A 27,035-nucleotide genomic window follows, 5' to 3' on the forward strand; every position below is an offset into this window, starting at 1 on the left:
GAACTAGGATCATGCATGCTGTGTGGCATGGCCAAAAAAAAAAAAAGAAAAATTAATTTGCTTAATTTGCTTTTGCATAATTTGGGTTTCATCAGTGAGTTAACACAAATAGTTAACATAAACGATATTCCATGTATTCATGCTTTTGCAGTTTGCTGTCTCCACATAACAAGAAATCTTGTGAGAACTTCCCATATTAAATGAATATAGGATGACCTCATCTATAAACTGCTGAATAGTGATAATTTATTTACCCTTTTCCATGTCGATAGACATTTGGTTGTTTATATATTTGTGTAGCTACTATAAACAAGGCTAAATAAACATCCTTGTTTAGCCAGCTTATGCATATGTGTAGGAAGTGAAATTGTTTTGGTCTAAGGGATTGCACCCTTTGATTTTAGTAGATATGGTTAAATTGTCCGAAAAAATGCTGTTCCTATTTACACTCCCATCAGTTCTAAATAGTATCCGGTTTTCCAAACTGTTGAGTGAAAAATGTATCTCGTATCTTGAGGTTGCACAGTATACTATTATTAATGTAAATTTATTTTATAGATATTGTCATTTGTGTCTTAAGAATGACTTTCCTAATTCCACATATATTCTTTCATATTTTTTCACTTATAAATATATTTTAAAATAATTTTGTAGGGATAAATCATCTGTATTTGTTTTAGTATTGTGAGGTAGCTGTCTACCTTCATTATATTACAAATGTATAGTTAGTCAATTCAGCACCATTTTTTGAATAATCTCTTATTCAAAATCTATATTTTACACTCTTTTAGTTTATATAGTAAATTCCTCAATGTGTAGGCCAGTTTCAGGAAACTATCCTCTTTCAAAGTGAGTATCTGATATTCTATATGTTTATTCTTACATATTCCTTCAATTATAATGGTTTATTATATATTTTCATGTGTCACAGAGAATTTCTACTTCACTACTTTCCTTTTTTCTAACAGTCTTGACTATTCTTACACACTTTCTCCAGTTTATCTCTTTATTCATGCAAATTTTAATTTAAAAATTATAGACATGACACTTTATCATTTTCTCATATGGGTCCTGTGCGGTTTTTTTTGGTTTACCCCTGGCTGTGTTGTAACAGTGTTGCTATTATGAACGACATTTTTCTTTATATGTTATAATTCATTGCTGGTAGATAGGGGACTTGGTGTAGACAGGCAGTTCCTTCCATCTAATGGAATTTGTCCTAATTATTCTTATAGTTTGTTAGCTCAGTTTTCTAGGTAGAAAATCACATTGTCTGAAAAAAATGACACTGCAATTTAGGGTAAACCTTGTACTTTTTTGTCCGCTTCTTCCCTCGCAGTTATTAGTTTATTAGCGTTTTCGCACTCATTGTGATAATTCATATTTTCCTGTAAATTTCTCCATGATGTCTGTGATTTCAAACCCTTTATCGTACATATTGGCCTACTATGATTTATTTAATTTCCTTGGTCTTCCTTCTTTTTTCCTGATCTTGTCTGTGTTTTCTCCTCGTCGGTCTGATCAGGTTGCAGTACCCATGTTGTAAACATGCACGTGACGGCACTGAGCCTCCCAGCATTTGTGCAAATTCAGCATTGCTAATTCTGAGAGCCCGCTTTGGGTTTTATGGATTAACAGTGTGAATTTTTTCCTACTGTAGGTTTGATTTCTATTTTATTATCTTCATCTTCTTTATCAATCACAATTCAACTTTCTTGGGTTTATTTTAATGCTGGCATTCCTGCTTTTGAACTAAGATAGTAGTTCCTTTATTTATAATCTTCCTTTTCTCTAATTAATGCATTTAAGGTTCTAAATTTTCTCAGGATGCTGCTTTGAAAAATATTCACAAGTTTAAAAAGTGGAGTATTCCGTCATCCATTTCTTGGTTGTCATCAATTTCTGCTGTGATGTTGGGAACTTCTGTCATGGTGTTCTTTTAAATCCAAGAGTAACTTTAAGTGTGTTATGTAATTTGGGGGAATCACTAGTTTCTAACTTAATTACTTTGAAGTCAGTGAATATGGCTATATGAATTATACTTTTTTAACTTAATTTAGAACTACTTAGGAGTTTACATCTCAGGAAATTTTTGTCCCTTTTTAAAGATTACTTCTATTTTTTTTTTAAATTAAAAAAATTTTTAAAATTTTATTTTTGGCTGCATTGGGTCTTCGTTGCTGCGCGCGGGCTTTTTATCTGGTTGCGGAGAGTGAGGGCCACTCTTCGTTGCGGTGTGCAGGCTTCTCATTGCGGTGGCTTCTCTTGTTGCAGAGCATGGGCTCTAGGCACGCGGGCTTCAGTAGGTGTGGCACGTGGGCTCAGTAGTTGTGGCTCGTGGACTCTAGAGCGCAGGCTCAGTAGTTGTGGCACACGGGCTTAGTTGCTCCGCGGCATGTGCGATCTTCCCGGACCAGGGCTCAAACCCATGTCCCCTGCATTGGCAGGCGGATTCCCAACCACTGCACAACCAGGGAAGCCCCAATTCTATTGTTGATAGAAGGATTTTAATGAAATTTAAAAAATTGATCTATCGTTTTCCATTTTGTTTATTTCTTTGTTTATTTCTTAGGAGATATATGTATATCTCCTACTATAAGAGAGCTATTTTAATACCTTCTGATGTTTCTATCAGTTAAAAAAAATAGCTTTATTGGGAGTTGCCTGGCCGTCCAGCGCTTAGGACTCGGTGCTTTCACTGCTGTGGCCCAGGTTCAATCCTTGGTTGGGGAACTAAGATCCTGCAAGCCATGTGAGGATGCCAAAAAATAATAATAATAAAAATTAAAATTAAAATAAATTAAAAATAAAAAGTAGCTTTATTGAGATATAATTCACATTCCACAGAGTTCACACATTTAAAGTGTACAATTCAGTAGTTTTTAATCTATTATGAATTTTTTAAAAACTGTGGTAAAAATATATAACAAAATTTTCCATTTTAACCATTTTAAAGTATACAGTTCAGTGGCATTAATGACATTCACAATGCTGTACAACCTTCACCACTATCTATTCCCAAGATATTTTCATCACCCCAAACAGAAACTGTGTATCCATTAAACAGAAACTCCCCATCTTCTCCCCAGCCCCTGGTAATCTTTAATCTATTTTCAGTCTCTAAGAATTTGCTTATTCTGGACACCTCATATAGTGGAATCATAATATTTGCACTTTTGTGTCTCATTTATTTCACCTTATTTTAAAGGTTCATCCATGTTGCAGTATGTATCAGAACTTCATTTCTTTGTATGAATGCTATTTCATGTATGTATATAATACACTTTGTTTATCCATTCATTTAATGGATGCTTGGGTTATTTTCACCTCTTGGCTACTGTGAATAATGCTATGAACACTGGGATATAAATATCTGTTCCCGTCCTTGCTTTTCAATTCCTTTGGGGTATATAACTAGGAGTAGAAGTGTTGAGTCATAGTAATTCCATATTTAGCTTTTTGAGGAACCGCCAAACTGTTTTCCACAGCAGCTGCACCATTTTAACATTCCCACCAGCAATCTATGAGCGTTCCAATATCTGTGCTTTTGGTGTCCAATCTAAAAAATAATTGCCAAATCCAATGCAATGAAGATTTCACTTATGCTTTCTTCTAAGAGTTTTATAGTTTCAGCTCTTATTTTTGGGTCTTTGATCCATTTTGAGTTATTTTTTTTTAAATATGGCTTAGGTAAACTCCAACTTTATTTGTTAACATGTAAATATCCAGTTTTTCCAGCACCTTTTGTTGAAAAGATTATCCTCTCCCCATTGAGTGATCTTGGCACCTTGTCAAAAATCATTTGATCATATGTGAGGGTTTATTTCTGGGCTTTCTATTCTATTACATTTGTCTAAATGTCTGTCTTTAGGCCAACACTGTACTGTTTTGATCACTGTAGCTTTGTAATATATCTTGAAACCAGAAACTGTGAGACCTCTAGCTTTGTTCTTCTTTTTCAAGATTGTTCTGGGATCCCTTGATAGTCCATATAAATTTTAGGATTTTTTTTTCTGTAAAAAATACCATTGGGATTTGATAGAGATTGCACTCATCTGTAGATTGTTTTGGATATTATTGTCATCTTAACAATATTAAGTCTTCCGATCAATGAACATGGGTTACCTTTTCATTTATTTATGTCTTCTTTATTTCAGCAATGTTTTACAGTTTTTAGTGTATAAATCTTTAAGCTCCTTGGTTAAAATTATTCCAACGAGGCCCTACGGTAGAGCACAGGGAACTATACTCAGTATTTTGTAAAAACCCATAAGGCAAAAGAATCTGACAAAAAAATTATAGCTGAATCACTGTGCTGTACACTGAAACTAACATGACATTGTATCAATAAATCAATTACACTTCAATAAAATAAAATAATAAATAAAAATTATTCCTAAGAATTTTACTCTTTTTGATGCTATCACAAATCAATTAAATTTTATCTTTCAGTGTGTTTATTGTAAACATACAGAAATAGAACTGATTTTTGTGTACTGATTTTATATCCTATAACTTTGCTGAATCATTTATTTTCTCTAACAATTTCTGTGTGTGTGTGTGTGTGTGTGTGTGTGTTTGTGTGGTTAAGAGCTTTACTGAGTTATAATTTATGTACCATAAAATTCACTCATTTTGTGTGAATGATTTTTTAGTAAATTTACAGGGTTGTATAGCTATTATGACAATCCAATTCTGAACATTTCCATCACCCCAAAAAGATCCTTTATGTCCATCTGCAGTAAATCCCTATTTCTACTCGCAGCCCTAGGCAATCACTGATATACTTTCTGTCTATAGATTTGCCTTTTCTGGGCATTTAATACGAACTGAGTCATACAATATGTGGTCTTTTTCTTCTGGTTTCTTTCACTTCCATAATGTTTTCAAGGTTCATCTTTGTTGTAGCTTGTATCTGTACTTCATTATTTTTTATTGCCAAATAGTATTTCTTTGTATGGATACACTAATTTTGTTCACCAGTTCACCAGCTGATGGACTTTTTGGCTATTATGAATAATGCTACTATAAAATGTGCATACACATCTTTGTGTGGAGATAAATTTTCATTTATCTTAAGTGCATACCTAGGAGTGGAATTGCTTGGATCATATGGTAAATTTATGTTTACCTTTTTAAGAAAATAAGTGTTTTTCCAAAGTAGTTGCATCATTTATGTTTCATTAGCAATGTATAAGTGTTCCAGTTTCCCCGCATTCTCACCAAAAGCTTGTAAGGACGGTCTTTTTTATTATAGCTATGCTGGTGGCTGGCAAATGATGTCTCATTGTGGTTTTGATTTGCATACCCCTAAATGACTAATGATGTTGAACATCTTTTCATTCACTTATTAACGATTCCTACATATTCTTTGGTGAAGTATGTCTTCAGATCCTTTGCCTATTTAAAAATTAGTTAAAAAAATTAATTTTGCTACTTTGTAAGAGATCTTTACGTATTCTGGATACAAGTCTTTTAGCAGATATTTACATTACAAATATTTTCTCCCAGTTTCTGGCTTGACTTTTAATTTTCTTAATCATGTCTTCTGAAATATAAAAGTTTTTAATGTTGACAGAGTCTAATTTATCTATTTATCTTTGGTTGCTTGTGCTTTAGGTGTCATATCTAAGAAACCATTGTTTAATCCAAAGTCATGATGATTTATACCTGTTTGCTTCTAAGAACTATATAAATATAGCTCTTACATTGAAGTTTTAGATCTATTTTCAGTTAATTTTGATACATGATGTGAGGTAGGGTCTAACTCCATTCTCTTGCATGTAAATGTTCAGTTGTCCCAATACCATTTGTTGAAAAGATGATTCTTTCCTCCATTGAATTGTCTTGGCAACCTTTTCAAAATCAATTGCTCATAAATGTGAAGGTTTATTTTGGGGCTCTCAATTCTATTTTGTTGATCTCTCTGCATATATCCTTATGCTAGTAACACAGTCTTGTTTATTGTAGCTTGCTGGTAAGTTTTGAAACCAGGAAGTGTAAGTCCTCCAATTCTGTTCTTCTTTTTTAAGGTTGTTTTAGCTATGCTGGTTTCCTTGAATTTGCATGTGAATTTTTGCATCAGCTTGTGAATTTCTTTACAGAATACACCTGGGATTTTGGTAAGGATTGCTTTTAATCTGTAGATTTATTTGGGGAGTATTGCCATCTTAACAATATTACGTCTTCCCATCATGAACTTGGGATGCCTTTCCATTTATTTAAGTCTTCTTTAATTTCTTCCAATTATGTTTATAATTTTCAGTGTATACGTCTTTGTTAAATTTATTCATAAATATTTTATTATTTTTGATGCAATTGTAAATGGAATTTGTTATGGGTTGAATTATATCCCCTCAAAATCCATATGTTGAAGGCCTAACCCCCTAGTAGCTCAGAATGTGACCTTATTTGGAGTTACGGTATTTACAGAGGTAATCAAGTTAAACTGAAGTCTTTAGGGTGGGCCCCTAATCCAGTATGTCTGTGTCCTTATAAGAAGGGGAAATTTGGACATAGACATGCACACAGAGAGGATGCCATGTGAAGATTGGAGCTATGCTGTGACAAGCCGAGAAACTACCAGAAGCTAAGAGAGAGGCCTGGAAGAGACCCTTCCCTCACAGCCCTCAGAAGAAACCAAACTTGCCAACACCTTTGTCTTAGACTTCTAGCCTCCAGAACTGTGAGACGAAAAAATTTCCATTTAAGCCACCTATTTTGTGGCATGTTGTTATGGCAGCTCTAGCAAACTAACACAAAATTGTTTTTTTTTTTTAAAATAAATTTATTTATTTTATTATTTATTTTTGGCCATATTGGGTCCTCGTTGCTGCGCATGGGCTTTCTCTAGTTGCACCGTGTGGGGGCTATTCTACGTTGTGGTACTCAGGCTTCTCACTGCGGTGGCTTCTCTTGTTGCGGAGCACGGGCTCTAGGCTTGTGGGCTTCAGTAGTTGTGGCACATGGGCTCAGTAGTTGTGGCTCACGGGCTTAGTCGCTCCACGGCATGTGGGATCTTCCCGGACCAGGGGTCAAACCTGTGTCCTCTGCATTGGCAGGCAGATTCTTAACCACTGCACCACCAGGGAAGCCCCCAGAATTGTTTTCTTAATTCTATTTTCAGATTGTTTAATGCTGATATATAAAGATACGACTGATTGTTTATTGATCTTGTATACCCTGCAACCTTGCTGAACTCATTTATTAGTTCTAACAGCTGTGTGCATGTGTGTTCGTGTGTGTATGTGTAAGTGTATATTCCTTCAAAGTTTTCTACGTCCTAGAGTGTGTTATCTGCAAATAGAGATGGTTTTACTTCTTCCTTTCCAATCTGGATGCCTTCAATTTTGTCACTGAATATTTTTCTGGCTTCCTATTCAGTCATATCTCTCTGTGGATATTAATTATACTTTTTCTAAAGTCTTCTCTCTTTACTCAATTAACTCTAAGTCCTTGAATGTTGATTTCCACGGGATGCATTGGTTTCCTCTTTTTTTTTAATTTAAAAATTAAAAAAATTGTTTTGGTTTCTTTGGGTCTCTGTTGCTGTGCGTGGGCTTTCTCTAGTTGCGGAGGACGGGGGCTGCTCTTCATTGTGGTGTTTGGGCTTCTCAATGCATTAGCTTCTCTTGCTGCAGAGCACAGGCTCTAGGTGCACGGGCTTCAGTAGTTGTTGCACTCAGGCTCAGTAGTTGTGGCTTGCGGGCTCTAGAGTGCAGGCTCAGTAGTTGTGGCACATGGGCTTAGTTGCTCTGCGGCATGTGGGATCTTCCCGGGCCAGGGATTGAACCCGTGTCCCCTGCATTGGCAGGTGGATTCTTAACCACTGCGCCACCAGGGAAGTCCCTGGTTTCCTCTTTTGTGGTGTTTGTTTTCCTTTGGTGTGTGTTAAATCACAGGAACATATGACTGTGCATCCTTGCCTTGCCATTTCCTTTTTACCCCTGTATGAATGTTCTAGTTCTTCCTACAGCCTCTTGCCCAAGGAACATGAGTGGAAGGGACAAGCCTTGTGGTCAGTCATGAGTCCCAGTGATAGAGGTTTCTAGACTGGGGCTACTTGGCCTCCTGGGAGTTGCCCCAGGCTCTGTCTGTCCTCTGAAGCCCAAGTGCCCACACCTACTGCCCCTGTCCTGGAGCAAGTGAAGGAGGACACCTCACCCCCTACTTACTGCCCCCAGTGTCCCAAATCTTCACCCCTCAGGAGCCCAGGCTCCCTCTGCTCTGTGTCTCTTTCCTCTCAGAACCTCCAACACAACCCGCCTTTCACAGTGGTCCTCTCCTGATGTGTTTTTTTTTAAATTTTTATTGGGGTCTAGTTAATTTACAGTGTTGTGTTAGTTTCAGGTGTACAGCAAAGTGAATCAGTTATACATGTACATATATCCACTCTTTTTTAGATTCTTTTCCCATATAGGCCATTACAGAGTATTGAGTAGAGTTCCCTGTGCTATACAGCAGGTCCTTATTAGTTACCTATTTTATATACAGTAGTGTGTATATGTCAATCCCAATCTTCTAATTTATCCCCCCCCTTACCACCCCCATAACCATAGGTTTATTTTCTACCTCTGTAACTCTGTTTCTGTTTTGTAGATAAGTTCATTTGTAGCCTTTTTTTTAGATTCCACATATAAGTGATATCGTATGATATTTGTCTTTCTCTGTCTGACTTACTTCATTCGGTATGACGGTCTCTAGGTCCATCCACTGATGTGGTTTTTTAACAGAGATATTTTTTTATTCCATAAATTTGTGGCCACAAGGGACTAAAAACCGACCTCATAGGTTTCATCCTCTCATCTGTAAAATTGGTATACTATTCCTTTCTCAAAATGTCAACATGGAAATGAACATGGGGCAAATTACAGACAGCACCTGTGCATTAAAGTGCATTTAGATGTCCAAGACTGTCCTCATTGCCTCACTGCAAGCAAGTTTAGAATGTGCCTGCACCACACTGGCTTGTCTGTAGCCCCCAGACCCTGACAGGTGGGTGGCTGGAGTCTGTGGGAACTCGGGGGAGCAGGAAAGGCCAAGCACCATCCCACCCTGGCTCCAACCCCTCGAAATTTCTAGAGATTTCAACAAGCTTCACTGCCTTACTGGCAGTGCCCACGTGACGGATGCCCAAGCCCATGATGGTGGCCATTGGACTGATGCTCCCGCGCAGTGGCAAGGCTTAGGGCTGCATCTGTGAAAGTGCACTATTCCCACACATGCCCCCTACACCTGGCTCGTGTGTGTGCATGCAACAGACACGCACACACACCACACATGCACGCACACGTGCTCACACACACGGGCACACGCTGTCCTCTTCAGGAGTCAGTTTTATTCTTTCTTTCCCCATGTTTATAACTGTTTATCCTTTTTTTTTTTTCAGCCGCACTGTGAGGCATGCGGGATCTTAGTTCCCCAACCAGGGATCGAACCTGTGCCCCCTGCAATGGAAGCGCAGGGTCCCAACCACTGGACCACCAGGGAAGTCCCCTATCTCTGTTTATTCTCTATCTTTTCCTGTCCCTTTCCCTCTCTTTCTCAAGGAATCACCTCTTCCTCCATCTGTCTGTCTCCCTTTCTGTTCTCTCTGCCTCAGTTTTGGTTTTCTGTGTTTTGTTTTGTTTTTACCAGCCATCAGCTGTGCTGCATGCAGAGCAGGGGCGGTCAATTCAACACCAGTCACAATGGCCCCCGAGCATAGGAGGCAAGGCTGAAGCTGCCCCACTGCTCTGACTGAGGAGGGCTGGTCGCGGTGTGAAAATCAGGACCAGGGACCCGCTGCAGTGAGTCCATGGACCGCAGACCCTGCTGCCCTGGGATGAGGCCCAGGGCGTCTCCCAGAATACCTCATCTCTCAGCCCTCATCTGCTGGGCAGGGGTTCGTGGGCCACCCCTACAGGGACAGCTGTGGGTCCAGTCCTGAGGTCACCAGAGGAGGCCCCACTGGTCCAACCTGGAAGAATGGCTGGGGTCTGGCTGTGAGCAACTCAAGCCCAGGTAAGCGGCTGCGTGAGGGGCGGGGGTGGGCCTGTTGCTGGGGGGTCTGGGCTGTGCCCTCCCATTTTCTCGGAGCAAGTCCCGCAGCCCCTCAGCTCAGTCTCATCCTCTGTAAGACAGCTGCCTGTATTCCCTGTGGGATGTGAGCATTAGGGGACCTGAGTGGTCATCCTACCCAGCTAAGAAAACACAAGTTCTTTCCTGAATTTCCCACTTCTGCGCCTGTTTTCTCCATCCATTCATTCACTCATTCATTCATTCAGCCTGCCATGTGATGGACACGCTCAGTGCTTTGGGGGTGCAGAAACATGATCAAGCCCTGGTGCTTTGAAAACCCTGTTTCCTCTTTCACGCATCCCCCCTCTGCTTCTCTCCTTTAGCTTATGGGCCCCCCAACCCGAGCCCATTGTCTGCTTCCTTGAAGCTGGCATGTAAAAGCAGATAAATCAGAAGAGTGGAGAAAATTTTCTAACCGGTTATGATCTGTTTAGATTAAAGACAAATATTGTTCACAGAAACAGCCATGTAGGAACTTTTTATCTAAATTAGAGCTTTTTATCCAAATGAGAAATGAGTCATTTAATCTGTGAGGAGGGGCTGAAGCTGGATTTTGACAAACACATCAACCTTCAGAAAGACAAGAGTACTCAACTCTCTCTCCCTCAATTAGCAGAACACGACACTTCCGTGTGTGGCTCTCTGTTTTCTAGTGGAGAGCGGAGTGGGGAAGGGGGAAGGGGGAAGAGGAAGGGGCATCCACAGACCACCAGTGTCCTGACTGGTGCCAGGTCAGGAGGCTGTGAGGTGAGGGAAGTAGAGGTGCAGCCCACAGGCTCCATGTCTTTCCTCTTCAGGGACCAGCCACACACTCTCCCAGGGGGCACCCAGCACACCACTGGGGCAGGGCACCAACTACACTTCCTGAGAAATACTGATGGCCTGCAGGCATTTATCACTCTCAAAATGTTTTCATTATTCAAAACCCAGTCTTGGAGAGCTTGCTCTGATGGACTAGTTAAGCAGGCTTTGGGAGGTGTGTGTGTGTGTGTGTGTGTGTGTGTGTGTGTGTGCGCGCACTGTCAACCTCTGTTGATCAGTGCCACTCTGGCGAACTGTTCTGGTGTCTTCCACATGTTACCTCTTCTTTTATCTGGAGAGGGAGCTTCAGTTTACTCACTTGACTGATGTAGAAACTGTTGCTTGCGGGTACCAAGTCCAAACAGCCAGTACGTGGCAGAGCTGGAACAGAAATCAGCCGTGACCACCCTCAAGCCCGCTGGGGCCACAGCTTTCTCCATGTCTAGTGCAGGTGCACCTAGTGGCTTCCTTCACCTGTCAGTTTGGGACACAGCCCCTCCCTCCAAACTCCCATGCTTTGTGGGTTCAAGCAATCTCCTTTCTGAGAAGCGCCTTGGGCTTCCAAAGAAGAGAATCATGTGGCCAGGGAGGGCCCCATGCTGACCTTCAGCAGCATAAGAGTGAAGGAAAGGGAAGTGACCAGGAAGTGGTCTGGGGGAAGATCCCAGCCTCCACCCCCAGGACAGCAGATCCACCACGATGCAGGGACTGGTCAACCTTCACGACCCCTGGCAGGAGACCTGCTGCCGGTGACTCAGAGGAAGAGGCTCAGTTCACAGGTCCCCCACATGCAGCTCAGAAGGAAGCCATGTCTACTGAACCTGTACCCTGGACCAGACACCTTTTAGTCCAATTTCTTCCTGGGCAGTGTGTGAGAGAGACATGATTGTCATGTCTCTCATCGAACAGGCAAATAGGGGAGGCTGGGAGGTTAACACTGTATGACTATTTGTGCATTAAGGCTGGCCTTCCTGTTGGACTCTTGACTTCAGAAGCAGAGACCTTGTAAGCCCAGCACAGAGCAATGCCATGTGTTGTCTGACCCCCAAATCTAAATGGCCTCTGACCTAGAGAAGGAAGGTTATGGGGCTTGGCTGTGGTGTGTCCTTTACCCCAGCATCCTTGCCCCAGGAGTCCTCTGCCCTTGGAGTCATACACTACAGGAACACTGGTTGGAGGCAGATCTGAGTGACAGTCCTGGCTACAGTTACTGGCCATGATTTAGCCTCTCTGAGTCTCAGTTTCTTGTCTGCAGAATGGGAGAAGCAGCAATACCCACCCACAGCGTTGCTGTGATGATCAGAGGAGAGGACATAGGTAAAGAGATTAGTGTTTGCAGGACATAGGAAGTGGTCAGTAGAAGGTAGCTCCTCGGAAGGCAAAGAAGGAACAGTGTCGTACCACTCAGTGATCTGGGAATGGAGCTCTGCCCCGACCCAGAAGCCACGTTGGAACCTGCATCAGGAACATGGGGCAGCCTCATCCCATTGAGGCCTCCCACTTGCAGTGGAGCTCAGCATCGCAGGTCAACAGCATGAGCACACGAACTAGAGAGAAAGTGTGCTCTGAGCCAGGAGGGAGCCACGAGGCCAGTCTGTTGGTCAGGCAGAGTTTGCCCTTTTGGGGGACGCATCGCGTATCTCTCTCCAGGGAAGCTGTCCAGCCCCCAGTCTTCTCGTGGCATCCACTTGTGCCAAATGTGTGGCCTCCCAGCTCCTAAGTGAGTCAGTGCCCCCTACTTTAGAAGGTGTAACTAGATGCCTCTGGCTGTGATGGCAAGAGGGGGATGTCAATTGCTTGTGGCATTTGCAGGGCACCTGAGCACACCCCTACCCTCAGTCTGACCCTTCCCGGTATCTGTAAGGAGGCCCTTCTTTCCCAGACTTGACATCCAGTAATTCTATTAAGCGCCGATTCAGGCGCTGTCCTTTGTGCTGATCAACAGCACACCTCCTTATGGCCAGATGCCAAGGATCTCTACCACAGCGAGTGGGCTTTTAATTTTTTTTAAATAAATAAATAAATATATTTATTTATTTATTTTTGGCTGTGTTGGGTCTTCGTTGTTGCGCGTGGGCTTTCTCTAGTTGTGGCGAGTGGGGGCTACTCTTCGTAGCGGTGCTCAGGCTTGTCCTTGCGGTGGCTTCTCTTGTTGCGGAGCACGGGCTCTAGGCATGCAGGTTCAGTAGTTGTGGCTCACGGGCCTATTTGCTCCGTAGTATGTGGGATCTTCCCGGACTAGGGCTCGAACCGTGTCCCCTGCATTGGCAGGCAGATTCTTAACCACTGCACCACCAGGGAAGTCCGGGCTTTTAAATATTTGTATAAAGCTGCATTTGGCTTCAGAGTTGCAAGTTTCCAAGGCTTCATGCTACCTGAAGCCTAACACCTCCTGGCTTCTCAGGCTCAAGAGGTGCTGAGGCTCCGTTTAGCCTCAGGAGTAGCACGGCACGCACAGCCTGCTGCTTGTAGAGCAGGGACCAACAGGTCACAGTGTCTAGAGCAGAAGCAGCTGCAGTGGACGTACTTCCCCATCAGAGGCAGAAGCTCTCCAGGGCAGAGAGATACCAGTCTTGGCCATCGTCCTAAATATGTGTTTATTTGATGTTGTACGCTTTCCCTTTTCACGTAGTTACAAAAAGTCCCCATTCTTTTGTGAAATGAGAGAAATTGGACATCTTTAAGGGGACGAATTGAATCCCAGCCTTGGGTACAGATGGGACTGGACTCCCCACCATTGCCGGGGGCAGGGTCCTTCTGGCTCTGCCATAGGACTTCCTGGCTCAGGATGAGGACTGAACCTCAGAAGCCCCCATGCCCTCTCACAAAGATACACCTGGCTCAGTCATACTTACATCATCCATAAATGTCTGACCAGGACTCAGACCAAGTTTCTAGCATAGATACATGCAGAGCTGCTTGGATGAAGTGGGAATAGGGGTTTCTGGGGTCTCATACTCAGCCTCTTTCCCACTCGCCAGGGACCCACAGAATTCATACTGAAAACCATGACTCTAAATAGAGCCTTGTAAACAGTGGCCTTTGAATGGGTCCAGGTGGGGTGAACAGAAAATTTCAGCATAGGGTCATCTGAAGGACCCACCCTTCCTCTACCTTCCAGCTTCTCCTGGCCCTGCTCATTTGTATGTACTGTGGAATATCTTAAGGTATGAGCTCTTAGCTCAGGTGAGAGAGAGAAAGAATGTCTCAGTTCAGAGAACTTGCCCATAATCATGCTCTAGAGGCAAGAAAAATGTTTAGCTTTTGTACTTGATAGAATAGACTTCCAGATAGGATGGCTACATTTGTATGCAACTCTAACTTCTTTCCAAATTTCCATTGAAATGACCATCAACAGACTATAGAGATAGGAAAAGCATGTGTAAATGCTAAAAGGTGGAGAAGTGTGGCATTGCCGAATCATAAATTCAGATGTTCAAGATATTCCAGGAAAAAATGGGACAAGACCAGATAGAAATAAGGACCAAAGCAACCCCTGGTAGAGAACCAGGAACATCACCCATGGATATCCAGGGATTAGAGGCAAGGGCAGCTGAGGACACATATAGATTTCATCCTCCCCCTGAGCCGGGACTAGAACCTTGGATCATAGCAAAAGTGTAGCATAAGGTTGCACTTGATTTGTGTCCAATAAAAAGAATGACTGCGCTAAGCAAAGAATGGGGATATTGCCCCAGCTGTAGTTGCCATTACAAATATGGTTAAAGCAATCTCTCTGATCAGAGTCAGAGATATCTGGATTTTCATCAATAGCTGAGTGACCTTGGGAAAGTGACTTCGTTATCTCTGCTTCGTTTTCTTCCACCAATGAGGGTTATCTTAGGATCAACTTCATAGAGCTGTGAGAATTAAATACAATAATCTATATTATAGACTCAGCAAAGGGATGGTACTTAGTAGGTAAATATTACTTCCTGAATTGGTTCCAGTGTTAGGTGAGCAAGATGATTCATTTATATCTATTTATTTAAAACAGAGAAGTCCAGCTTTACTAATAGCTAATATGCAGGCTGACTCTGGCGCCTGCCTTGACCAAATGTCAGGTGGATTTTGGTCATGTCTGGTAAAGGCCACATGCTAGGGCAGAGCAGGAACTCCCACTGCAGAGGATGGACAGTAGTTCCCCCACATGTTTCCTACTTTCAGAATTTTGCACCTGTTGTAGCTTCCATGCACCCAGCTACAAATACATGTAGACTATATTTTCTTAAGTAGTTGAATCTTTGCTTGTACTGTCTTTGTCTGGTCCTGCTTTTAGGGTAATACTAGCCTTATAGAATGATTTAGGAAGCCATCCCTCTACTTCTGTCTTCTGGAAGACATTGTAGAAAATTGGTATACTTTCTTAAGTGTTTGGTAGAACTCATCAGTGAACCCATATGGGCCTGGTGTTTTCTGTTTTGTTAGGTTATAAATTATTGTTTCAATTTCTTTAATAGATGTGGGCCTATTCAGATTGTCTGTTTCTTCTCAAGTGACTTTTGGCAGATTGTCTTTCAAGGAATTGGTTCATTTCATCTAGGTTATCAAATTTGTGGGTATAGAGTTGTTCATAATCTTCATTTTTTATAAATTTATTTTTATTTATTATTTTTGGCTGCATTGGGTCTTCACTGCTGCACACAGGCTTTCTCTAGTTGTGGTGAGCGGGGGCTACTGTTTGTTGCGGTGTGCGGGCTTCTTATTGCGGTGGCTTCTCTTGTTGTGGATCCTGGGTTCTAGGCGCGCGGACTTCAGTAGTTGTGGCACGCAGGCTTAGTAGTTGTGGCTTGTGGGCTCTAGAGCGCAGGCTCAGTATTTGTGGCGCACGGGCTTAGTTGCTCCGTGGCATGTGGGATCTTCTCGGACCAGGGATTGAACCCGTGTCCCCTGCATTGGCAGGCAGATTCTTTTTTTTTTTTTTTTCTTGCCGTACGTGGGCCTCTCACTGTTGTGGCCTCTCCCGTTGCGGAGCACAGGCTCCGGACGCGCAGACTCAGCGGCCATGGCTCACGGGCCCAGCCGCTCCACGGCACGTGGGATCTTCCCAGACCTGGGCACGAACCCGTGTCCCCTGCATCGGCAGGCGGACTCTCAACCACTGCGCCTCCAGGGAATCCCCTGTTCTAATTTTTAAATTACTTTTCTTCTGCTTACTTTGGATTTAACTTGTGCTTCTTTTTCTAGTTTCCCAAGGGGGAAGCTTAGATGGTTAGTTTTAGGTCTTTCTTCTTTTCAAATATAGGTATTCAATGCTATAACATTCCTTTCAAGCATTGCTTTTGTTGCATTCCACAAATTTTGCTAAGTTGTATTTTCATTTCATTTACTTAAAAATACTTCTTAATTTATTTTGAGATTTCTTCTTTGAACCATGTCTCACTTAGAAGTGTGTTGTTTAATCTCCAAGTATTTTGGGATATCCTAGCTATTTTTCTATTATTTATTTCTAGTTTAATTCCATTGTGATCTGAGAGCAAATATTGTATTTCATATTTTTAAAAATTTGTTAATATGTGTTTTATGGCCCAGAATGTGGTCTATCTTGGTAAATGTGCCACGTGAGTTTAAGAATGTATATTTTGCTGTTGAATGAAGTAGTTGATAGATGTCAATTATACCCAGTTGATCGATGGTGCTGTTGAGTTTGCTATATCCTTACTGATTTTCTGTCTGGTGTGTTTGCCCATTTCTGACAGAGGAGAGTTTATGTCTCCAACTATAATAGTGGATTCATCTATTTCTCCTTACAGTTTTATCAATTTTTGTGTCATGTACTTTGATGCTCTGTTGTTAGGTCCATACATGTTAATGTTTATTATGTGTTCCTGGAGAACTGACCCCTTTATCATCATGTAATCCTCCTCTTTATCACTGATAATTTTCCTTGCTCTGAAGTTGGTTCTGTCTGAAATTAATACAGCTACCCTACTTTCTTTTGACAAATGTTTAGCACAGTATATCTTTCTTCATCCTATTCCTTTTAATCTATATAGGTCTCTATTTAAAGTGGGTTTATGTAGACAACATATAGTTGGGGTCTTGTTTTTTGATCCACACTGACAATCTCTATTTTTAAATTGGTATATTTAGATAATTGACATTTAAAGTGATTATTGATATAATTGGATTAATATCTACCATATTGTTACTCTTTTCTATTTGTTGCTGTTTTCTGTTTCTATTTTTGTCTTTTTACACTTTCTTCTGCCTTTTGTAGTTTTTTAAAGGTTTTAAATTTTTTATTTTTATACACTTTTAAAAGGTTACATTCTATTTACAGTTATTGCAAATATTGGCTATATTTCCCATGTTGTACAATACATCCTTAAGACTATCTTATACCCAATAGTTTATATCTCCCACTCCCCCATCCCTATATTGCCCCTCCCCCCTCCCCTCTCCCCACTGGTAACCACTAGTTCGTTCTCTATATCTGTGAGTCTGTTTCTTTCTTGTTATCTTCACTAGTTTGATGTATTTTTTAGATTCCACAGATAAGTGATATCCTACAGTATTTGTCTTCCTCTGTGTGACTTATTTCACTTAGCATAAAGGCCTCAAAGTCCATACATGTTGCTGCAAATGGCAAAATTTCATCCTTTTTTATGCCTGAGTAATATTCAATTGTGTGTATGTATGTGTGTGTGTGTGTGTGTGTGTGTGTATATATATATATATATACATATATATATATATACCACAACTTCATTTATCTGTTGATGGACACTTAGGTTGTTTCCATGGCTTGACAATTGTAAATAATGCTGCTGTGAACATTGAGGTGCATGTATCTTTTTTTTAAAAACATCTTTATTGGAGTATAATTGCTTTACAGAGTTGTGTTACTTTCTGCTGTATAACAAACTGAATCAGCTATATGCATACATATAATCCCCATATCCCCATATTCGCTCCCTCTTGCATCTCCCTCCCACCCCACCCCCCTTATCCCACCCCTCTAGTTGGTTGCAAAGCACTGAGCTGATCTCCCTGTGCCATGCAGCTGCTTCCCACTAGCTATCTATGTTACATTTGGTAGTGTATATATATCAATGCTACTCTCTCACTTCGTCCCAGCTTACCCTTTCCCCTCCCCATGTCCTCAAGTCCATTCTCTACGTCTGCATCTTTATTCCTGTCCTGCCCCTAGGTTCATGAGAACGATTTTTTTTTTTAGATTCCATATATATGTGTTAGCATATAGTATTTGTTTTTCTCTTTTGGACTTACTTCAGTCTGTATGACAGACTCTAGGTCCATCCACCTCACTACAAATAACTCAATTTCGTTTCTTTTTATGGTTGAGTAATATTCCATTGTATATATGTGCCACATCTTTATCCATTCATCTGTTGAGGGACACTTAGGTTGCTTCCATGTCCTGGCTATTGTAAATAGAGCTGCAATGAACATTGTGGTACGTGACTCTTTTTTTTTTTGCGGTACGTGGGCCTCTCACTGTTGTGGCCTCTTCCGTTGCGGAGCACAGTCTCCAGATGCGCAGGCTCAGCGGCCATGGCTCATGGGCCCAGACGCTCCACGGCATGTGGGATCTTCCCGGACCGGGGCACGAACCCGTGTACCCTGCATCGGCAGGCAGACTCTCAACCACCGCGCCAACAGGGAAGCCCCCATGACTCTTTTTGAATTATGGTTTTCTCAGGGTATATGCTCAGTAGTGGGATTGCTGGGTTGTATGGTAGTTCTATTTTTAGTTTTTTAAGGAACCTCCCCTCATTGTAGTTTTGATTTGCATTTCTCTAATGATTAGTGATGTTGAGCATCTTTTCATGTGTTTGTTGGCAATCTGTATATCTTCTTTGGAGAAATGTCTCTTTAGGTCTTCTGCCCATTTTTGGATTGGGTTGTTTGTTTGATATTGAGCTGCATGAGCTGCTTTTATATTTTGGAGATTAATCCTTTTTCAGTTGTTTCGTTTGCAAATATTTTCTCCCATTCTGAGGGTTGTCTTTTGGTCTTGTTTATGGTTTCCTTTGCTGTGCAAAAGCTTTTAAGTTTAATTAGGTCCCATTTGTTTATTTTTGTTTTTATTTCCATTTCTCTAGGAGGTGGGTCAAAAAGGATCTTGCTGTGATTTAGGTCATAAAGTGTTCTGCCTATGTTTTCCTCTGAGAGTTTTATAGTTTTATCTGGCCTTACATTTAGGTCTTTAATCCATTTTGAGTTTATTTTTGTGTGTGGTGTTAGGAAGTGTTCTAATTTCATTCTTTTACATGTAGCTGTCCACTTTTCCCAGCACCACTTATTGAAGAGGCTGTTTTTTCTGCATTGTATATTGTAGTTTTCTTTTTTTCTAACATCTTTATTGGGGTATAATTGCTTTACAATGGTGTGTTAGTTTCTGCCCCATAACAAAGTGAATCAGTTATACATATACATATGTTCCTATATCTCTTCCCTCTTGTGTCTCCCTCCCTCCCACCCTCCCTATCCCACCCCTCCAGGCGGTCACAAAGCACTGAGCCGATATCCCTGTGCCATGCGGCTGCTTCCCACTAGCTATCTACCTTACGTTTGTTAGTGTGTATATGTCCATGACTCTCTCTCGCCCTGTCACAGCTCACCCTTCCCCCTCCCCATATCCTCAAGTCCGTTCTCCAGTAGGTCTGTGTCTATTCCTGTCTTACCCCTAGGTTCTTCATGACATTTTTTTTCTTCTTAAATTCCATATATATGTGTTAGCATACGGTATTTGTCTTTTTCTTTCTGACTTACTTCACTCTGTATGACAGACTCTAGGTCTATCCACCTCATTACAAATAGCTCAATTTTGTTTCTTTTTATGGCTGAGTAATATTCCATTGTATATATGTGCCACATCTTCTTTATCCATTCATCCAATGATGGGCACTTAGGTTGTTTCCATCTCCGGGCTATTGTAAATAGAGCTGCAATGAACATTTTGGTACATGACTCTTTTTGAATTTTGGTTTTCTCAGGGTGTATGCCCAGTAGTGGGATTGCTGGGTCATATGGTAGTTCTATTTGTAGTTTTTTAAGGAACCTCCATACTGTTCTCCATAGTGGCTGTACCAATTCACATTCCCACCAGCAGTGCAAGAGTGTTCCCTTTTCTCCACACCCTCTCCAGCATTTATTGTTTCTAGATTTTTTGATGATGGCCATTCTGACTGGTGTGAGATGATATCTCATTGTAGTTTTGATTTGCATTTCTCTAATGATTAATGATGTTGAGCATTCTTTCATGTGTTTGTTGGCAATCTGTATATCTTCTTTGGAGAAATGTCTATTTAGGTCTTCTGCCCATTTTTGGACTGGGTTGTTTGTTTTTTTGTTATTGAGCTGCTTGTAAATTTTGGAGATTAATCCTTTTTCAGTTGTTTCATTTGCAAATATTTTCTCCCATTCTGAGGGTTGTCTTTTGGTCTTGTTTATGGTTTCCTTTGCTGTGCAAAAGCTTTTAAGTTTAATTAGGTCCCATTTGTTTATTTTTGTTTTTATTTCCATTTCTCTAGGAGGTGGGTCAAAAAGGATCTTGCTGTGATTTAGGTCATAAAGTGTTCTGCCTATGTTTTCCTCTGAGAGTTTTATAGTTTTATCTGGCCTTACATTTAGGTCTTTAATCCATTTTGAGTTTATTTTTGTGTATGGTGTTAGGAAGTGTTCTAATTTCATTCTTTTACATGTAGCTGTCCACTTTTCCCAGCACCACTTATTGAAGAGGCTGTCTTTTCTTCATTGTATATTGTAGTTTTAATTGAGCATTTTATGATTCCATTTTCTCTCCTTGTTTAGCATATTTGTTGTATTATTTTTTAACTTTTTTTTGTACTAGAATTTTTACTATACATTTACAACTAATCCAAAATCACTTTCACATAACACTATGGGGCTTCCCTGGTGGTGCAGTGGTTAAGAGCCCGCCTGCCAATGCAAGGGACACGGGTTCGAGCCCTGGTTCGGGAAGATCCCACATACCGTGGAGCAACTAAGACTGTGAGCTACAACTACTGAGCCTGCGCTCTAGAGCCCACGAGCCACAACTACTGAGCCCATGTGCCACAACTGCTGAAGCCTGAGCACCTAGAGCCTGTGCTGTACAACAAGAGAAGCCACCACAATGAGAAGCCCCCACTTGCCACAGCTAGAGAAAGCCCATGCACAGCAACAAAGACCCCAAAATAAAAAAATATATAACTAAAATTAATAAATTAAAAAACAAGTAACACCATGGATTCATGAGTAGTGAAAGTACCTTATAATAATAAAATATTTCTAATTCCTCCTTCCCACCCATTGTATCATTACTGTCATTAATTTCACTTATATATAAGTATATATATGCTTATATTTGTAATTATTTTGAACAGTTATCTGTTAGATCAATTAAGAATAAGAAACTAGAAGTTTTTATTTTACCTTCACTTATTCATTTTCCAGTGATTTTCCTTTCTTTATAGATCAGACTTTCTGACCTATATCATTTTCCTTCTCTGAAGAATTTCTTTTAACATTTCTTGCAAGCCCAGTCTACTGGAAAAAAATTCTCTCAATTTTTGTTTGAGAAATTCTTTTTCCTCCTTCTCTTTTGAAGGAGATTTTCACAGGGTACAGAGTCTAGGTTAGTTCTAGACACTGTAAATATTTCCCTCCATTCTCATCTTGCTTGCATGGTTTCTGAGGAGAAGTCAAATGTTGGTCTTAAGTTTGCTTCTCTATAGGTAAGTTTTTTTTTTTCCTTCTGGCTTCTCTCAAGATTTTTTCTTCGGGCTTCCCTGGTGGCACAGTGGTTGAGAGTCTGCCTGCCGATGCAGGGGACGTGGGTTTGTGCCCCGGTCCGGGAAGATCCCACATGCCGCGGAGCGGCTGGGCCTGTGAGCCATGGCCGCTGAGCCTGTGCATCCGGAGCCTGTGCTCCGCAATGGAAGAGGCCACAACAGTGAGAGGCCCGTGTACAGCAAAAAAAAAAAGAAAAAAAGATTTTTTCTTCATCTTTAATTTTCTGAAGTTTGAACACGATATGCCTAATTATATGTTGTTATTATTGTTGTTTCGGTGTTTATCTTCCTTGGTGTTCTCTGAGCTTGCCAGATCTGTGGTTTAGTGTCTGACATTAATTTGGGGGAAATTATCAGTCATTATTCCTTCAAATATTGCTTCTGGTTTTTTTTTTGTCTCTTTCTTCTTCTGATAATCTCATTATACATATGTTACACTTTTTGTAGTTGTCCCACAGTTTTTGGATGTTCTGTTCTGTGGTTGTTTTTTTTTTTCTCTTTGATTTTCAGTTTTGGAAGTTTCTATTGTCATATCGTCAAGCTCAGAGATTTTTTTCCTCAGCCATGTTCTGTCGACTAATGAGCCCATAAAAGGCACTCTTCATTTTTGTTATAGTGTTTGTGATCCTGTGATCTCTAGCATTTCTTTTTGATTCTTTCTTAGAATTTCTATCTATCTGCTTCCATTACTGATGTGTTCTTGCATGTTGTCTACTTTTTCCATTAGAGCACGCACTTAGCACATTAATTATACTTGTTTTAACTTTCCAGTCTGATAATTCCAACATCCCTGCCATATCTGACTCTTATTCTCATACTTGTTCAGTTTCTTCAAACCATGTCTTTTGCCTTTTAGTATGCCTTGTAATTTTTTGTTGAAATCTGCAGATGATGTACTGAGTGAAAAGAACTCTGGTAAATAGGCCTTTAGTAACGTGGTGTGGTAAGGTGTGGGGGAGGGGGAAGCATTCTATAGTCCTACGATTAGATCTCAGCCTTTGATGAACCTGTACCTTGGTCCTTGGTCTGTGAACTTCACCAGTACTTCTCAGTTGTTTCCCCCCCTTAGGTGGGACAGGATGGCTAGAAGGGACTGGAGTTGAGTATTTCCCTTTCCCTGGGTAGGCTAGGCTCTGATAAAATCCCAGTAGGTTTTGGTAAAACAGTTTTTCATGAGGGCAGGCATTGTCAAGAAGAACAGAAGGCGCTGGTATAGTTCAAAATGGCTCCTTTCCCCCTTTCTCTGCCAGAAGCTTGAGGGGATTTTTCTGTGATATTCACTGTGAGGACTTGGTAGAGCTCTTAGAGGTAACACCCAAAAGGTGTGGGGTCCCCCCCTGATGACTAGGTCCCCCTGGAGTTTTTAACTCTCAGACTTGTCCATATTGGGCCTCCAGAAATTAATCACTTACAGTTTACGTTGCCCTGGCACTGGTTCCTGTGGAGGTTTCTGCTCCATTGATTTGTGATTCTCCACATCTGCCTATCTCTCTGATTTGGGGAATAGCATTTTGTCCTGTGATTTCACTTCTCTGAAGAATCTAAGAAGTGGTGGTGATTTTTCAGCTTGTTCAGTTTTTTACTTGTTAGGACAGAGTGGCAACTTCTAAACTCCTTACATGTTGGACTAGAATACCAAATAGTTGACTCTTAATGTGCTCTATGAGGAGACAGAGAACAACCATGAAAGTCCTCTGTTTCATAGAGAGGTGTGCTCATTACCACATGCAAATCACTAAAAGGAGTTACTAGAATTCATGATGTTACACATTTTCCTTAGACAAAAAGACAAGTGTTCTAAATTGTTAACATTAATGACTCTGTCCTAAATGTGATGGAAAATGAGTGTTACCTCTCAAGGAAGGGAGAGACCTGGTCAGATTTGAGTGTTTGAAAGATCACTCTGGCTGCATCAGGCAAAAGAGGTCTCAGGCAACTTCAGCAAGAATTTTTTTTTTTTTTTTTTTTTTTTGGGCGGTACGCAGGCCTCTCACTCTTGTGGCCTCTTCCATTGCGGAGCACAGGGTCCGGACGCGCAGGCTCAGCAGCCATGGCTCATGGGCCCAGCCGCTCCGCGGCATGTGGGATCTTCCCGGACCGGGACACGAACCCGTGTCCCCTGCATCAGCAGGCGGACTCTCAACCACTGAGCCACCAGGGAAGCCCCCAAGAATGTTTTTTTAAAAAAGACTCAGTCCCATAAGACTGCCCTCACTTCAGACACTGGTCACAAATGTCAGGTCCCCAGGTTACCCATGCTACTGTCTAACTTGGATTCCCATGACCCTCCCAAGTTTCAGTTCACAGAAGTCAGGAAAACAGTTTACTTACACTTACTCCTTTATTATAGAGGCTGTAGCTCAGGAACACCCAAATGGAAGAGACATGTAGGGCATGAAAGGAGGGCATGACTTCTCCAGGCTCACCACCCTCCCAGTACCTCAATGTGTTCACCAACCTGGAAAACTCTCTGAATTACATTGTGTAGGGGTTTTTATGGAGGTTTAATCATGTCAGCAAGATCGATTATTAAATCAATCTTCAGTCCCTCCACCTTCTGGAGCTTGGGGAATGGGGCTGGTTTGGTCTTTCTGGTGACTAGCCCCCATCCTGAAGCTAGGGCATTTGCCAAAAGTCATCTTATTAGAAGAAAAGACAGTCCTCTCGCACAGGAAATTCCAAGACATTTAGGAGCTCCATGTCAGGAACTGGGAACAAAGACCAAATAGGTATTTCTTATGCCACAGAGGTTCAGGCAGATTGGAGGGAGACCATTAATTCTTTTAAGAAGCATGTCTCTGAATGGGAAAAGAAGGCAGGATGGAATCTACAAGGCATGGGTGTTCCAGGGATTTTTTGAAAATGAGAAAGGTTAGATGTTTAAATGGAAGACATTAAAGAGAGAGAAGAGAGAGGGTATATTTAAATGCACAATATTGAAGAGGAGGTATGTGGAATGGCATCCAGGGCAGAGGAGGAGAGAATGACCTGTGAGAGAAAACGGATGGTGTCCTCCATTATGACAGGAGGGAAGGATGCAGACAAATGTGTAAATTTGGGGGTAAGAGTTGAGACAGTTCCTGATGATGGTTTTGAATTTCCCTATGAGGTAAAAGAGGGAGGGTCACGATCTGACAGGGGGAGAAAGAGAGGGCAGCCTGGGGTTCGGTAAAGGCCCAGAGGATTTGAAATTCTTGGGAATGTTTGGGGAATTTAGAGAGGAGTACAGTGAAAAACTCAAACCATGAAAAAAGAAAGCCATACAAGGATATACAATGGAGAAAAGACAGTCTCTTCAATAAGTGGTGCTGGGAAAACTGGACAGGTACATGGAAAAGAATGAAATTAGAACACTCCCTAACACCATACACAAAAATAAACTCAAAATGGGTTAGAGACCTAAATGTAAGACCAGGCACTGTAAAACTCTTAGAGGAAAACATTGGAAGAACACTCTGACATAAATCACAGCAAGATCTTTTTTGATCCACCTCCTAGAGTAATGGAAATAAAAACAAAAATAAACAAATGGGACCTAATTAAACTTAAAAGCTTTTGCAAAGCAAAGGAAACTACAAACAAGACGAAAAGACAACCCTCAGAATGGGAGAAAATATTTGCAAATGAATCAACAGACAAAAGATTAATCTCCAAAATATATAAACAGCTCATGCAGCTCAATATTAAAAAAAAAACAACCCAGTCCAAAAATGGGCAGAAGACCTAAATAGACATTTCTCCAAAGAAGACATACAGATGGCCAAGAAGCAAATGAAAATCTGCTCAACATCACTAATTATTAGAGAAATGCAAATCAAAACAACAATGAGGTATCACCTCACACCAGTTAGAATGGGCATCATCAGAAAATCTAGAAACAACAAATGCTGGAGAGGGTGTGAAGAAAAGGGAACCCTCTTGCACTGTTGGTGGGAATGTAAATTGACACAGCCACTATGGAGAACAGTATGGAGCTTCCTTAAAAATCTAAAAATAGAATTACCATATGATCCAGCAATCCCACTACTGGGCATATACCCAGAGAAAACCATAATTCAAAGAGACACATGCACCCCAATGTTCATTGCAGCACTATATAGCCAGGATATGGAAGCAACCTAAATGCCCATTGACAGACGAATGGATAAAGAAGTTGTGGTACATATATACAATGGAATATTACTCAGCCATAAAAAGGAATGAAATTGAGTCATTTGTAGAGATGTGGATGGATCTAGAGACTGTCATACAGAGTGAAGTAAGTCAGAAAGAGAAAAACAAATATTGTATATTAACGCATGTATGTGGAACCTAGAAAAATGGTACAGTTGAACCGGTTTGCAGGGCAGAAATTGAGACACAGATGTAGAGAACAAATGTATGGACACCAAGGGGGGAAAGTGGCGGGGGTGGTGGTGGTGGTGTGATGAATTGGGAAATTGGGATTGACATATATACACTAATATGTACAAAATAGATAACTAATAAGAACCTGCTGTATAAAAAAATAAAGTATAATTAAAAAGAAAAAAGAAAGCCATAAATGAAACTCTATTATACAGATTAAGACATTATCTCCATCAAAAGATAACACAGGGACTTCTCTGGTGGCACAGCGGTTAAGAATCCACCTGCCAATGCAGGGGACACGGGTTCGAGCCCTTGCCCAGGAAGATCCCACATGCCCCGGAGAACTAAGCCTCACAACTACTGAGCCTGAGCTCCACAACTACTGAAGCCCTTGTGCCTAGAGCGCGTGCTCCGCAACAAGAGAAGCCGCCGCAATGAGAAACCCATGCACCACAACGAAGAGTAGCCCCCGCTCGCCGCAACTAGACAAAGCCCACGTGCAGCAACAAAGACCCAATGCAGCCAAAAATAAATAATAAATAAATTTATATTAAAAAGAAACACAAAGGGGGTGATAATACAAGCTACGACAATCTTGGGAGAAGATTGTCCAAACAATTGGACATTTACCAATTTGTAACACATTTAACTCTCATTGCACCAATTTCTAGAGTATACAGAAAGCTTCTATATCAATAAGAAAAAAGAATAATCAATAGAAAACTGAGCAAAAATGTTGAACAGGCATTTTACTAAAGAGTAAACTCAAATGACTAATAGACAGATGAAAAGATGTTTGATATTATTCGTCATCAGGAAAATAACAATTAAATCTACAATGAGACAATACTGTACAACAAACAGATTGGCAAAAATTGAGAAATCAACACTTAGAATGTATTGGCAAGGATTACATATTAGTTTCCGGATGCTGCTGGAATAAATTACCACAATCTCAGTGGCTTAAAACAACACAGTTTCTGGAGGTCAGTCTCATTGGGATAAATTCAAGATGTTGGCAGGACTAGTTCCTTCTGGAGGCTGTAGGAGAGAATCTGTTTT

At 41.0% G+C, this 27,035-nt stretch overlaps 1 protein-coding gene across 3 annotated transcripts in view; it reads left to right on the forward strand.

Moving 5' to 3' along the window:
- RASGEF1A (RasGEF domain family member 1A) overlaps positions 1–27,035 on the forward strand; it is a 225,335-nt gene that overhangs the window by 97,818 nt on the left and 100,482 nt on the right. For 2 of the 3 annotated variants that reach the window (XM_079900990.1, XM_079900992.1), the window contains exon 4: positions 9,389–10,002. The gene's annotated coding sequence lies outside the window, so the exon portion shown is untranslated. Of the gene's footprint in view, positions 1–6,064; positions 6,123–9,388; positions 10,003–27,035 lie in introns of those variants that run through there. The other variant, XM_079900994.1, reaches the window with a different exon arrangement.

This window comes from Stenella coeruleoalba (assembly GCF_951394435.1).
Source record: "Stenella coeruleoalba genome assembly, chromosome: 16".
Classification (NCBI taxonomy): Eukaryota; Metazoa; Chordata; class Mammalia; order Artiodactyla; family Delphinidae; genus Stenella; species Stenella coeruleoalba.